The following is a 15,306-nucleotide window of genomic DNA, read 5'->3' as shown; positions in this document are numbered from 1 at the left end:
TCTTAAGATTCCCTCCCTCCCAGATTCTTTTGTGTGCAGAGATTGTGGGTGGTGTCTTTAAGGCAATGGGCTTTTGAATGGAGGACACCTGAATCTGAGTCCCGATTCCACTATTCGTGAGCTCTGTGACCTTGCAAAAATTTTGAACCTCTCTGAGCCTCATTATTTTCATCTGCAAAATGAGATCTTCACTTCATGAGCCCGTGATAGAGATTAGCAATGATATATGCGAATAGCCCTGTGCAAAGCACAGTAGAGCTCTCCTTCAGTCCTTTATCTCAAACACTTCGAAAATCTCTCACCCAATTGAGGGAGGACAACCCCAAAGGGAGAAGGACCCTCTCTCATCTCAGGAGGTGGGAGAGAGACGTATGGGCTTCCAGTTCTTAATTCCTGGCCACAAGAGCATATGTTGTGATGGCTGTTAACATATGCCAAAGCAGGCAGTCTAGATTCCTAAAATATTCTGAAAACCAGTAATAGCCTTGGTATCGTCCCTGTTAAATATAAAACTTAAGTAATTCATTCTATTAAAAAGCCTGAGTCTTATTTTTATCGGGTGATGTGATGAGGCCCTGTTCTAAATGTGCCTCCTGGGCTTTTCTCTATAGCAAGTCCACTGTGCTCATATATCCATAGATTTCTCCTGAAGGCTAATTAAGTTGACAACTGCTCGGGCTTCTTGGTTTACCAGATTTGCACTTGACCCTTCTCTTGGGGCTTAGGGACCCCTATGGATGTGAAGTGATAGAGAAAAGAGTAACAGGTGGGGGAGGCCTCTCTTTGGACCCCTGTTTCGAATCGTTGCCCAGCAGCCTTTGGGGTTGTCAATCACTCTCTTTGGATGAGCCAAGAGTTACTGGAGGTGAGTGGGAAACAATGTTAATGTCTGTCTCCTTCCATGACAGGGTCTTTGTCCCCGAGCGGGGTACCACTCAGTGCGGCTCCGTCAAATTTGGCACATCACCTACACAATGGAACCACTTCTGTAACACCGAGCAGGTGGCGTTCTAGGACTCTTGTGTATTACATAATAAGGCTCGAGCTCCGCAGAGTGACCCTAAGGGACAGCGTATCTAGCTCATGTTGACTGTGAAAAGTTGTGTTTATTCGTACTTTTCTCATTTGGCTTTGAAAAAAGGAGTATTTGCTTATTTCTATAGATAATTTGAAAATACAAAAAATTGTAAGATAGAAAATAGAGTAACGATTTGTGTTTAGCGTCTTTTTCTCTTCTGTCTCGGGTTTTCTTTGAGCTCCTTAGGCACAGGGGCCTGGCCGCCTCCCTTTGCCTCCCCTTCCCTCTTGCTCAGACAGGCACCTGTATGCCTACCCCTGGTGTTTTAGGGTTGGGTTTGCTTGGCAGGTATGGCATGGGCATGTGCAGAGGGGGAGGGATTAAGAAGAACCCTGCCTTTGAGCTGAGCAAAAGAGGTACTTAGGGTTCATAAAACTTGTTACCAGTGGGAGGATTCAAGAGAGAAAGTTGGACCAGAACAAAGGTCTTCAGCTTCTGCCAGAGAAGTCAGGTGCTGTCTTGCTAGCTAGTCGGTGGAGGAATCCATACTTTGTTCTTTCCAGTGGAACTCAATTTTTCTGGGTCTCACCCATGTAAGCAGGACTCCATTATGATCTAAATTTCCGGAGTTTTTGCCTCTACAAGCTCATATGGAGGGACTTTACCCTACTATAAGTCGTTCCCAGGTTATTTGTGGAGTTCCCAGAGCACGTCTTACACATGTTTGTGACTACGTGACTGCTCCTGTCTGGGGTCCCTGCAGGGCATCTGGGTGGACCATGCTGTCCCTCACCCTGCCACCTCCCCCTGGCAGCCATGCATATGGCATTTCTCACCACAGCTCATGACCTAAAGCCCTCAAGGTTTGAAAGCTGCTTTGTGTTCTGTTTCAAAGAAGGAACGTGTATCTTCGTTCTCTTCCTCATAGTTATACTTATTAAAGGAATGTCTGACTGGTACTACTTGTCCTCTGGTGATGTATTCATTTGGATTTTATTTTCAGATTCCCTACCTGTAGCACATTCAGTCTTTGTTCATGGGACAAGCTCATCCGCTTCGGTTCCCTTTTCCATTCAGTCTTTGTTCATGGGACAAGCTCATCCGCTTCGGTTCCCTTTTCCTTCAGGATGGAGGCTCCTCACCCCTCAAGTAAATAGACTTCTGCTGGGGCCCGCCCACTGGTTGTCTACATGTGTCTGAATCCTGACCTGAGTTCACATGGAAGACCATGCTCCACTTCCTGCAGCCCACCCTTGGGGAGGGAAGGTGGCTGGACCCTCTGCTTTGTGACCTGGCTGTTCGAGGATGTGCAGAGTCTGCTGGGGGGAGTTCATGTCCTCCCCTCCACCCCAGAAATCATCTTCTGGATCTATCCTTCAATCTGAGCTCCCATCTTGCTATCATTTTATGTCTTCCTGTCTCCTGACTCTGTCATTCTTCTCTCTCTGGCTCCCCTGTTCTCTCCCCCTACTGTCCTCCACCATATATACAAGCCTAGAGGGCTAGCCAACTGCCAAGGAGGCAGCACCTCAGTGTTGGCTGACCACCATGGCAGCACATCTCGGCTGAATTTGCAAAGGGGCAGAGGAGTCAGATAACTTTCTGGAGCCTCAGAACGTAAGGGATTTTGGCTCTGCTCAGACTTTTGCGGTTTCTCAGATTTGCCTTTCCTGATCATCATCTAATAATACCTACTGCGTGCTGAGGAGGGCATGCACCCTGCCAGCCACCATGCAGGGTTATGTAAGAGACTCAGCCCTTAGTGGCAGGCTCCCCAGTGTGGCACGACCAGCCCATGGTGTCCTGACCTCTGCTGGCCTCTCCAGCGCTGGGGATTTTTGCATCCTGCATGGCTTGTTGTTCTCAGGCACACTTTGTGCTGCTTCTGCCCCCATGTCTTTGTTCTAACTGTCCTCTCTTTGCCTGGCAAATTGCTTCCCATCTTTAAGGACTCAGTTTAAGTGCCACCTCTGGAAGCAATCCCCGATAACCTTCCTCCTGTCTCTAGGCTGGACTTGGTGGCCCCATCTCCACTGCCTGCCCATCCTCACCTCACTAGTGCTTTGTACCTATCTCAATCACTGCCCTTACCAGATTATATTATAATAGCTTGACGAGGTCATCATTCTGAGAGTGGGATCCTTGAGGCAAACAATGGTGTCTTATTGATCTCTGTATATTCAGAACCCAGCATAGCGCCCGCCACACAATAAAGTTGATAGAATGTCTGAACAGGTGTTGAATTAAAGGCTTTGAATCTATGGATTTCACTAGGCAGGGGATTCTCAGCAAGGGCCCAGCCCTTTGTGGAGGGGTGATCAGAATTTTGGTGGGGGTGGGGCATATCCATTAAAAGAAAAAAACAACATTTTCAAAATTCATGAAAAAAAAATTCCATTGGCCTTTTGCTTATACCATGATGGGGAAGCCCACACTGGATTTGTTGCCCCCACTGCAGACAGTAAGAACACCGACAGATGGGACAATTGCTTCTAGACCTTGGTTAATGGGCTGTACAGGACTGTGATCTCTGGAGTAAAAGAAACAAATGAGATGGATTCTAGTGTCACCTTTTCCTTCCTCCTGGAGACACTTTCCAGACCACAGAGCAGGAGAGCAGAACCCAAGCAGAACCTAGAGGTCACAGTGAGATGAGGATGCAGAGACCAGTGTTTGAAGGAGACTGAGGCAGCACGAACTTGCAGGGTAGAACACCAAGAAGAAGGAGTATGTAGAGAAAGAGCTCCAGAAATCTGGATGTGTTTGCCCTTAAGTCTGTTGCTCAATATCCAGCCATATAAATACAGGGTGAACTCTATGGGAATAAGGTAAGCACTATCAGAACACTGGAAGGTGGGCAATTTCCAGAGGTCATGGAGCTATATGTGTTCAGACCAGCCAGAGTGGAGAGAATTAGATTTGCTCAGTAGAGAGCATTCAGCAGAGACCCCAGAAGAGGCATACCTTAATAACAGTGATCATTAAGCCCTGGACTAAGGGTCTGGACCCTCTCTCTGCAACATTTTCAAGACTTCTTCTGGCTAAGATGCAATAACAGGAACTGGATTTACCCACCTGTTCAAAACAACTAAAAAGCTAGAAAAGATGTATCAAACAACAGCTTTTCAAACATTATGTATCAGGACACAAAGGGCAAGTTTCCCTGAAAAATGAGAAATTAACAAGGTGAATGAGACAATTGTCCAGTTTACTGTCTTAAGAGAATTCTCAAGCATGGCTCAGAGAGAAGAAATGTAGGTGGAGTCTGGTGAACGCTTTGAATTGAGGAAATGAAGTTGACTGTGGGAGATGAAGGCAGAGTTTTCAGGGCAGAGTACCAGACAAGAGACAGCTGCATGAGAGAGAACTCAGAGATTGCAGAGGGGCAACCCTCTGGAGTGGTCGGCAGGGTACAGATTAGCACATGTGTAAGCTACCTGAAGATGGAGGGGGGCGGGAGAGCTACACAAAAGGATTAGAGAGAATAGTACTTGGAGCTTCTGTAGGGCTGGAGACAGTGCTTGTTCCCACCAGACAGATGGAAAAATACAGTAATTCACGAGAACATTAGGTTGAGTACTTACAAGTGTCTTCCCTTAGTAATGGGGAATAATTATCCTCAGATCAAATGCTGCTCCAGGCCTACCTAACAAATAATAAGAGAAAAACTCAAAAGGATCAGTCTATTTTCAAGTAACTTAAATTCACTCCAGGAAAAAGCCCAAGAATGTTCATAGAAATAAAAGAACATGCAAACCCCAGTATTTGAGGGGAACTTCAAATGTCTGACATGCAATAAAACATGACCAGTCACAAAGAGAAGGGATGATATGAGTCATAATAAGGAGAAAAACGTAAAAAGTAGACAACAACCCATGTCTGACCCAAATGTTAGCCTTATTAGACAAGGACATTAACATAGTTACTATACTTATATTTTATATGCTCAAGAAGCTAGAGGAAAGATCAAACATGGTAAGCAGATGATATAAAAGTGACCCAATGGAACTTTTAGGGATGAAAACCATAGTGCCTGAGGTGGAAAACAGACGGTGTGCGATGAATGACAGATTAGACACTGTGGAAGAAAACAGTAAAATCAAAGACTTAACAATAGAAACTATCCAAACTCATTGCAGAGAGAAAAGTAATTCAAAAAGGGAACAGAGCATCATTCCAGCAACCTAGTATATGTGTAATTGGAGTCTCTGATGTTGGGGAGGGTACAAAAAAAATTTGCAGAAACAATGGCTGAAAAATTTCCCACTTTGAGGAGAATTATAAAGTCATAGATTCAAGAAGCCCAATAAACCACACGCCCAAGAAATATCAAGAAACTCTAAGACAATCATAACAAATTTATAAAAAACAGAGGCAAACAAAAAAATTTAAAAGCAGCCAAAGGAATACCACTTATTATGTACAGAGAAATAAAGGTAAGGATAACAGCAGAGTTTTTTGTTTTGTTTTGTTTGTTTTGTAGGAAATATTGCAAATGAGAAGGCGGTGAACAAACACCTTTAAAATACTGGATGAAAACTATCAATGTAGAATCCTATATTCAGCAAAGTATCTTATTCATTTTTTGTTAAAATCTTTAAAAATATTTTATTTATTTACTTAGTGCATGCAGGCACACAAGCAGGGAAGGGGCAGAGGAAGAGAGAGAGAGAATCTTAAGCAGACTCTGCACTAAGCAGGAACCATGATGTGGGGCTTGATCTTACCACCCTGAGATCATGACCTGAGCTGAAATCAAGAGTTGGATGGTTGGGGTGCCTGGGTGGCTCCGTTGGTTAAGTGTCTGTGTTGGGCTCACGTCATGATCCTGGAATCCCAGTACTGAGCCTTGCATCAGGTTCCCTACTCCGCAGGGAGTCTGCTTCTCCCTTTGACACTCCCTGCTCTCATTCTCTCTCTCTCTTTCTCTAACTCTCTGTCTCTCAAATAAATATATAAAATCTCAACAACAACAACAACAACAAAAAAGTTAGATGCTTAACCTACTGAGCCACCCAGGCACCCCAAAATATCTTTTTTTAAAATGTCATTTTCAGCCAACAAAAGCTAAACAAATTTATCGCTAGCAGACTCATGCTGCAAGAAATGTTAAAGGAAGTCCTTTTGGGAGAGTAAAAATGATACCAGATGGAGGTTATGGATCTACCTAAAGGAAGGAAAAGCATCAGAAATGGTAAATATGTTGTGGCACCTGGGTAGCTCAGTGAGTTAGGCTTCTGCCTTCAGCTCAGGTCATGGGCCCAGGGTGCTGGGATCCAGACCTGCAGCAGACTCCTTGCTCAGTGGGAAGCCTGCTTCTCCCTCTCCCTTTGCCCCTGCCCTCACGCATGCTCTCACACTTGCTCTCTCTATCTCAAATAAATAAATAAAATCTTTAAAAAAATGGTAAATATGTTGATGAATATACAAAATTTTAAAACTTATTTAAATCTCTTTAAAGATAACTGATAGATTAAAATAATAGCAATATAGTGTAGAGCTTATAATATGAGTAGAAATAAAATGTATGACAATAGCAGAAAGTCTAGGAGGAAAGAAACTCTATTAGATTCCAATGCTATACATGAAGTAGTATAATAACATTTTGAGGTGGAGTGTATTATGTCAAAAATGTACTCTATAAACCCAAACCAACAACTTAAAAAATTACATTTACCAAGACAGATTATATTATGGGCCAAAAACCAATATTGTTTGGATTCAAGTTATATAAAGTATATTTTTTGACAATAATAGAATTAAGAAATCAATAACAGAAAACATCTGGAAGATCAGAAAACATCTGGAAGATCTCCAAATATTTGAAAACTAAATAAGCCACTTCTAAATAATCCACAGGTGACAGAAGAAATCTAAAGGGAAATTAAAAAGTATTTTGAACTGAATGAAAATAATAATACAACTTAAAAAACTTTGTGGACTGCTACTAAAGTAGAATTCAGAGGAAAATTTATAGCACATAATGCCATATTAGAAAAAAAAGAAAGATTTCAAATCAATGACCTCAGCTTTGACTTTAAGACACTAGAAGAGTAATTAAATACAAAGTAAGAATAAAGGAAATAATAAAGATTAGAGAGATCAATAAAATAAAAAAATGGGAAAAAAGGAAAATTAATGCACCTAAGAAATGAAATGTTTTAAAAGATTATTTTTTATTTATTTGTTTGTTTATTTATTTATTTATTTATTTTAGAGAGAGGGAGTACGTGAGTGGGGGGAGAGGCAGAGAGAGAGGAAGAGGGATAAGCAGACTCCCCACTGAGCACAGAGCCTGATGCAGGGCTAGATCCCACAACCCTTAGATCATGACCTGAAGCAAAATCAAGAGTCAGATGCTCAGTTGACTGACTCATCCAGGTGTCCCTAAAAGCTGAATTTTTTAAAAAGACCAATAAAATTAGTGATTTCTAGCCAGACTGAAAATAAAATAGAAAAGATGAAAATTACCAGTATCAGGAATGAGAGAAGTGAAATCCCTTCAGATTCTACAGGTATTGAAAGAATAATAAAGGAGTATTATGAACAACTTTATGACAATAAATTTGGTAACTTCACCTAAATGGATCTGTTTTTTGAAAGATCCAGGTTACTAAAGTTCATGCAAGTAGAAATAAATAATTTCCCCCTCTCTCTTTCTCAAATAAATAAATAACCTGAATGGCTCTAAATAAATAACCTAAAAGTTAAAAACTGCCAAGAAGAAAATTTCAGACCCAGAGGGCCCACTGGTAAATTCTGTTAAATATTTAAAGAAGATATAATATCCATTCTCCATTATCCAAACTCTTGCAGACAATTGATGAAAAAGAAATTCATTCTATGAAGCACACATTACCACTTACCAAAACCAGATAAAGACATTACAATGGAAATAAAAGCACTTTAGATCAATATCTCTATGAATATAGATGAAAACATTCTTAAGAGAATTTTAGCAAATCAATTATAAAAATATAGAAAAATTGGTTATGCTGAGTGAAATAATTCAAGCAGAGAGATTCAGTTTATCATCTGGTTTCACTTACTTGTGGAGCATAAGGAATAACATGGAGGACATTAGGAGAAGGAAAGGAAAAGTGAATTGGGGGAAATCAGAGGTAGAGATGAAGCATGAGAGGCTGTGGATTCTGAGAAACAAACTGAGGGTTTTGGAGGGGAGTGGGGTAGTTAGGTGAGCCTGGTGGTGGGTATTAAGGAAGGCACGTATTGCATGGAGCACTGGGTGTGGTGCATAAACAATGAATCTTGGAACACCAAAAAAAAAAAAATTAAATTAAATTAAACAAGAATAATAAAAAAATAAAAATACAGAAAAATTATAACTCTCTAAGACAGTGTGGAATTTATCCCAAGAATGCAACCTTGGTTTATCACTCAAAAATCAGTGTAATTCACCATTTAACAAACTAAAAAAGGATTATAATTATTTCAACATAAGCAGAAAAAAGTTTGTTAAAATAAATATAATTTTCTGATAAAAACTCAGAAAGTCAAGGATAAAGTGGAACTTCTTCAACTTGATGAAGGACATCTATGAAAAAATCTATGCTAACTTTATATTTAATAGTAAAGGCTGAAAGCTCTCTCCCTAAATTAAGGAACAAGGCAAACTTGTTTCTTTTCTCACTTCTATTCAAAACTGTATGGAGGTTCTAACCAGTGCAGTTAAGCAAGAAAAGGTAAAAGGCAACCAGATTGGAAAGAAAGAGGTAAAATGGTCTTTATTTGCAGATGATATTATATTATAGATAGAAAGTTCCAAGAATTTAAAAACAAACAAACAAAAAAACTATGAAAACTAATGAGTGAGTTCAGTAGGGTCATTGGTTATAATGCCAATATACTAAAATCAATTTTATTTTTATGTACTAACAATAAACAACTTGAAAATGAAATTAAGAAAATAATTTCTTTTATAATAACACCAAAAAGAATTTAATACCAAGGAATAAATCTACCTAAAGATGTTCAAGACCTGTACACTGGAGATTAGAAAACTAATGATGTATTATATTTGGGCTAATTGAATTTCAATTTAAAAATTGCTAAAAGAAATTAAGAAGGTCTAAATAAATGGTCAGACAGTCCATGTTCATGGATTACAATACTCAGTATTATTAAAATGGCAATTTTCCCCAAATTTATAGACAGATTCAATGTAATATCAATAAAAATTTCCCCCTTTTTTGTATATTGGGCAATAAAATTCTAAAATTTATATGAAAATGAAAAAAAAACCCAAAAAGCCATTTTTTTGAGAAAGAACAAAATGGAGGGCTTCTTGATTTTAAAACTTACCATCTTGATTGGGTAAATTGGAAGGGGAGGTGAACCATGAGAGACTATGGACTCTGAAAAACAATCTGAGGGGTTTGAAGTGGCGGGGGGGGGTGGGAGGTTGGGGTACCAGGTGGTGGGTATTATAGAGGGCACGGCTTGCATGGAGCACTGGGTGTGGTGAAAAAATAATGAATACTGTTTTTCTGAAAATAAATAAATTGGAAAAAAAAACTAACTTTCTAGTAAGTTTTCAATAGAACTTTTGCATAAAGATAGAAGTACAGATCAATAGAACAGAATTGAGAGTCCAGAAATAAACTTGCACATTTATGGTAAGTTGACTTTAGACTAAACTGCCAAGGTATTCAATGGGGCAAAGAGCTAAATTTTCAACAAATGGTTCTGAAGAGAACTGGATGTCCATTTTTAGGAACATGAATTTAAGTCTTTACCTCACACTACACATAAAATTAACTTTAAAAATGATAAATTGGGGTTCCTGGGTGACTCAGTCGCTAAATGTCTGCCTTTGGCTTAGGTCATGATCCCAGAGTCCTGGGATCGAACTCCTCATTGGACTCCCTGTTTGGTGGGAAGCCTGCTTCTCCCTCTCTCACTCCCCCTACTTGTGTTCCCTCTCTCGCTGTGTCTCCCTCTGTCAAATAGACCTTTTTAAAAAATGATAAATTGGCTCTTTCTTATCTTGAAAGATGGTGGGTGAAAAATCTGAGAAGCTGGATATTAAAGAGAAGAAACTTGAAGCCAAAAAGTGTAATGCTGGGGGCACCTGGGTAGCTCAGTCTGCTATATGACCAACTCTTGATTTTGGCTCAGGTCCTGATCTCAGGGTTGTGGGATGGAACCCTGCAGTGGGCTTTATAATTAACGGTGTGTCTGCTTAAGGAGTCTCAAGCTCCTTCTTCTTATACTGTCCCTGCTCTCTCAAATAAATAAAGAAATATTAAAAGAATAAGAAGAAGAAGAAGAGGAGGAGGAGGAGGGGGAGGAGAAAGCCTGATGCTGGTGGCAAGGTTAAGAACTATAACCTCCAGGCCAAAGAGGTGGAAGTCCCATTGTAGCCAAAACCCTGTCCTGGTCAAAGGAATTGGCCAGTATTCCTGGTCAGCTAAGTATTCCAGAAAGGCCATGTACAAGAGGAAGTATTCAGTTACAAAATCTATGGGTGATAAGAAAAAGAAGAAGAAGGTTGTTGCTACTGTCACAAAACCAGCTGGTGGTGACAAAATGGTGGTCCCGGAGTGGTTAAACTTCACAAAATGCCTGGGTATGATCCTACTGAAAATGTGCCTCAAATGTTGTTGAGCCATGGCAAAACAAAAAACAAACAAACAAACAAACAAAAACCCCTTTCAGTCAGGTTGCCTGGGTGATTCAGTTGGTTAAACATCTTGCCTTTGGCTCAGGTTATGATTTCAGGGTCCTGAGATCGAGTCCCATGTCAGGCTCTCTCCTCAGCAAGGAGTCTGTTTCTCCCTCTCCCTCTGTGCTCTCTCTTTCAAATAAATACATAAAATCTTAAAAACAAAACAAAACAAAAATAACAATAACACCAACAAAAAAACCCTTTCAGTTAGTGTGTGAGAAAATTTCAAGCTAGGATCACTCCTGGCACCATTATCACTGTCCTCACTGGGCACCACAGAGGCAAGATGGTGGTTTTCCTGAGCAACTGAGCAGTGACTTGCTACTTGTGACTGGCCCTCTGGCCCTCAATTGAGTTATTCTGTGTGGAACACTCCAGAAATCTGTCATTGTCACTTCTACCAAAACTGATGTCAACTGTGTGAAAATCCCAAAACACCTTACTGAAGCTTACTTCAAGAAGAAGAAGCTGTATAAAGGTGAAATCTTCCACATGGAGAAAGAGAAATGTGGGACTACAGAGCAGCTCAAAGTTGAAAGTGTGGACTCAAAAATTCTGCCAAAAATCGAAGCTCTTTCTTAGCCTCTGGGCTACCTCCACTCTGTGTTTTCTTTCACAAGTCAAGTTTGTGAATTAAATAATTGATCCATTTCAAAAAAGTAAATAAAATAAACAAAAAATTTTAGAATGGACAAATTGGACTTCATCAAAATTAAAAGTGTGCTTTATTTTATGGTCATTTTAGAAAGTCAAAGAAGAAACAGACTGGGAAAAATCATGTATCTGATGTATCTGATTTGCAAATCAAATATCTGATAAAGAACTTATATCCAGAATATATAACGATCTCCTACAACTCAATTATAAGAAGGCAAGTAACCCAATAAAAAATGGTCAAAATATTTTAATAGACATATTACCAAAGAAGATATATGAATAGACAATAAACAAATGAAAAGATGCTCAAAATTATTAGCCTGCGGGAAATGCAAATGGAAACTACAAAGAAATATCCTTTCACACCCACCAGGATGACTCTGCAATAAAAAAGAGACAAAAACCAGGGTTTGTGGGCGCCTGGGTGGCTCAGTGGGTTAAGCCGCTGCCTTCGGCTCAGGTCACGATCTCAGGGTCCTGGGATCGAGTTCCGCATCGGGCTCTCTGCTCAGCGGGGAGCCTGCTTCCTCCTCTCTCTCTGCCTGCCTCTCTGCCTACTTGTGATCTCTCTCTGTCAAATAAATAAATAAAATCTTTAAAAAAAAAACAAACAGGGTTTGTAAGATTATGGAAAAACTGGATCCTTCATACACTATTGGTGGGAATGTAAAATGATGCAGCCTCCAAAAATAGTTTTGAACAAAAATGCTCAAAAAGTTAAAGAAAAATGAAAATATAGGTCTATACAAGGATTTATACATGAATAAATAACAGTATCATTCATAGTTGTCCCAAAATGGAAACAAGCAAATGTCCATCAGACTGGGAATGCATAAATAAAATGCATATACTCTCAAGATGGAATACTTTTTGCGTAAACTGTTACAGAGTACTGATACACGGTATATGAAGAACCTCAAAATATTATGCTATGTGAAAGAAACCAGATAAGAAAAGATTACATATTATATGATTATTATTTTTTTTTTAGGATTTTATTTATTTATTTGGCAGAGAGAGAGGGACACAATGAGAGAGGGAACACAAGTAGGGGGAGTGAGAGAGGGAGAAACAGGCTTCCCAGCAAAGAGGGAGACTGATGTGGGGCTTGATCCCAGGATCCTGGGATCATGACCTGAGCTGAAGGCAGACGCTTAACCACTGAACCACCCAGGCGCCCCTCTCCTGGTGACTTTTATCCCTGGGTCTTAGTTATTCAATTTTGGGTTTTATTGTTACAGGCAAAAGTCGTTTAGGGGAATGTGCCTCTTCTAAAACTCATTTTAAGTTTCAGAAAGATACCCATCTACATGGTGATCAGAGCATGCCGAGGCAGTCCCTAATAAAAGACTCCATTAGCGCTTCCAAAGTTCCTGCTACCAGTGAGGGGCTCAGGGATTGTCCCCCAAATAACTTGGCCTCAACTTTTGACATTTCTTACAATTCTGCACTTTGACCAGAAGCCTCTGTCATATTTATGGCAGCCAAGCTATTTTACCACAGTGAGGGGGAATTTTGGTGTATGACAATGTTCCCTAGATCCAAAGAATGGATGCAAGTACTACATGGGAACTGGACTTAGTCATCCCTAAGAGCCCACGGTTCTAGGGAAGTTACAAGTACACTATTCATATTACTCAATTCAGAGCGTCATGCCAGTTTCTGTGGCCAGCAGGGCTAGCTGGTTACCCAATAAATATTCCTTACTTTCTGCTTTCACATACAACTGTGTAAACATGTAATGTGGGCTGTGGCAACCATCTTGTGACCATGAAGGAAAAGCCAAGAAAACCACAGAAAGGTTGAACAAGAACCTGATGATGTTGAGCTACAGAATTGACTAACACTGAAAACTTTTGACTCTAGATTCTTTCTTAAAATCAATCTTTTTTTTTTTTTTTTTAAAGACTCTACTTACCTATTGACAGAGATCACAAGTAGGCAGAGAGGCAGGCAGAGAGAGAGAGAGAGGAGGAAGCAGGCTCCCCGCTGAGCAGAGAGCCCAATGCAGGGCTCGATCCCAGAACCCTGGGATCATGACCTGAGCCGAAGGCAGAGGCTTTAACCCACTGAGCCACCGAGGCGCCCCTCTTAAAATCAATCTTATTGTTTAAGCAACTTGAAGTGGGGTGTTTTGCTTTGGTCTCTTGCTCTAGCCACATGCATTCTAACTAACACAAATTCCCAAGCCATCTTAATATGCAGATCCTAGACTGAAATCATAGACATATCTTTTACCTCTTTCTGTTATTAGGTGGCAGGTGGTCAGCCTCTAGGTAGGACCCCATTGATTCTTGCCTCCTGGTATTTGCACCCAGCACTGGCCTTCCCCAAGACTGAATCAGGGCTGGTCATTGTGACCACTGACATATGGTAGACAAGATGGTGTGTGACTTCTGATCCTGGGTCATACAAATACTGCAGCTTCTGTCTTGGCCTCTTGGTTTACTTACTCTGCAGGAAGCCAGCGCCATGTTGTGAGAACACTCAAATATCTCTGTGGAGATCGGAGGTCCCTCACCAACAGCCCACACCAACTCGCCAGGCGGTGAGTAAGCAGGTCCTTCAGTTACAGTCAAGTCTTTAGATAATGGCAGTTCTGACTGACCTGGCTTTATTTTATGAAAAACCATGAGCCAAAACAGCTGGCCAAGCCATTTTTGACTTCCTGACTAATAGAAACTGTGAGAGATAACAAACACTTATCCTTATTTTAAATCACTAGGTTTGGGGTTAATTTGCTATACAGAAATAGATAAGTAATACAGGAAGATAGATCTCTCATGTTAGAACCCAGATTCTACTCCTCAGTACTTCATCACAACTGCTTTCCTTATAAGTACTCAAACCCCCACTTAAAGATGTCCAAAATTTCACCCACAAATGACTCAAACTGGGATTGTGCTTCCCTTTGTACCCAGCCTGTAAGTCCAGATGCTCCAAGGTTTTTTTTTTTTTTAAATTTTATTTATTTTTTATTTTTTTAAAAGATTTTATTTATTTATTTGACAGAGAGAGAGAGAGAGAGAGATATCACAAGTAGGCAGGGGGGCAGGCAGAGAGAGAGAGAGAGGGAGCCAGGCTTCCTGCGGGGCAGTGAACCCCATGTGGGGCTCGATCTCAGGACCCTGAGATCATGACCCGAGCCGAAGGCAGAGGCTTAACCCACCAAGCCACCCAGGCGCCCCTCCAAGTTGTTTTTATTCTAAAAACAGTTATTACCCATTCTTTACCTCTTCCTTTTCTTCCTTTCCTTCTCCATCCTTTCTGTCTTCTAGTCTTTACTCTAAAAGTATCAAGATTTTTCAAAAACAGATTCTCAGACTATTAAAACACTCAGAGCAGGAGTTAGTAAACTACCTCCTACTGGCTAATTCTAACCATCTGCTATTTTTGTAAATAAAGGTTTTTTTGTTTTGTTTTTTTTTAAGATTTTATTTATTTATTTTTTGAGAGAGAGAGAGAAAGTGAGAGAGTGTGTGAACAGGAAGGGGAGAGAAAACCTGAAGCAGCCTCTGCACTGAGCACAGCGCCTGACTGAGGCTCGATCTCACCACCGGGAGATCATGACCTGAGCCCAAACCAGAAGTTGGTCCCTCAACCAACTGAGCCACCTAGCTGTCCCCGTAAAAAAAGTTTTATTGAGACATACCCATGCCAGTTTGTTTACATATGGTCTAGGTCTGCTTTTTCACTGCAGAGCTAAGAAGTGGTAAGAGAAACTATATAGCGTATGAAGCCTGAAATATTTACTGTTTGGCCCTTTATAGAAAAAGTTTGCAACCCAGACTTAAGGTTTCTAATATTTTATTGCATACCACTCTCCTCAAGGCTTCTGTGTTCCAAAACTTAGAAAGAGTACCAGTCACAAGCTATCTCATGAGGCATCATTCACCCTCACAATCTAGGAAGTCCGTTGCTCTCAGGTTCTCATCACCTGTAC

The 15,306-nt window shown here is 40.4% G+C and overlaps 1 pseudogene; it reads left to right on the top strand.

Annotated features, from left to right (window-relative positions):
* The first annotated feature begins 10,032 nt into the window (after window positions 1–10,032).
* Window positions 10,033–11,351, top strand: LOC122891024 (annotated as a pseudogene).
* The last annotated feature ends 3,955 nt before the right edge of the window (window positions 11,352–15,306 follow it).

The sequence above is a fragment of the Neovison vison genome, chromosome 12, assembly GCF_020171115.1.
Source record: "Neovison vison isolate M4711 chromosome 12, ASM_NN_V1, whole genome shotgun sequence".
In the NCBI taxonomy this organism is placed as follows: Eukaryota; Metazoa; Chordata; class Mammalia; order Carnivora; family Mustelidae; genus Neogale; species Neogale vison.
This window is presented reverse-complemented; position numbering and strand designations above follow the sequence as displayed.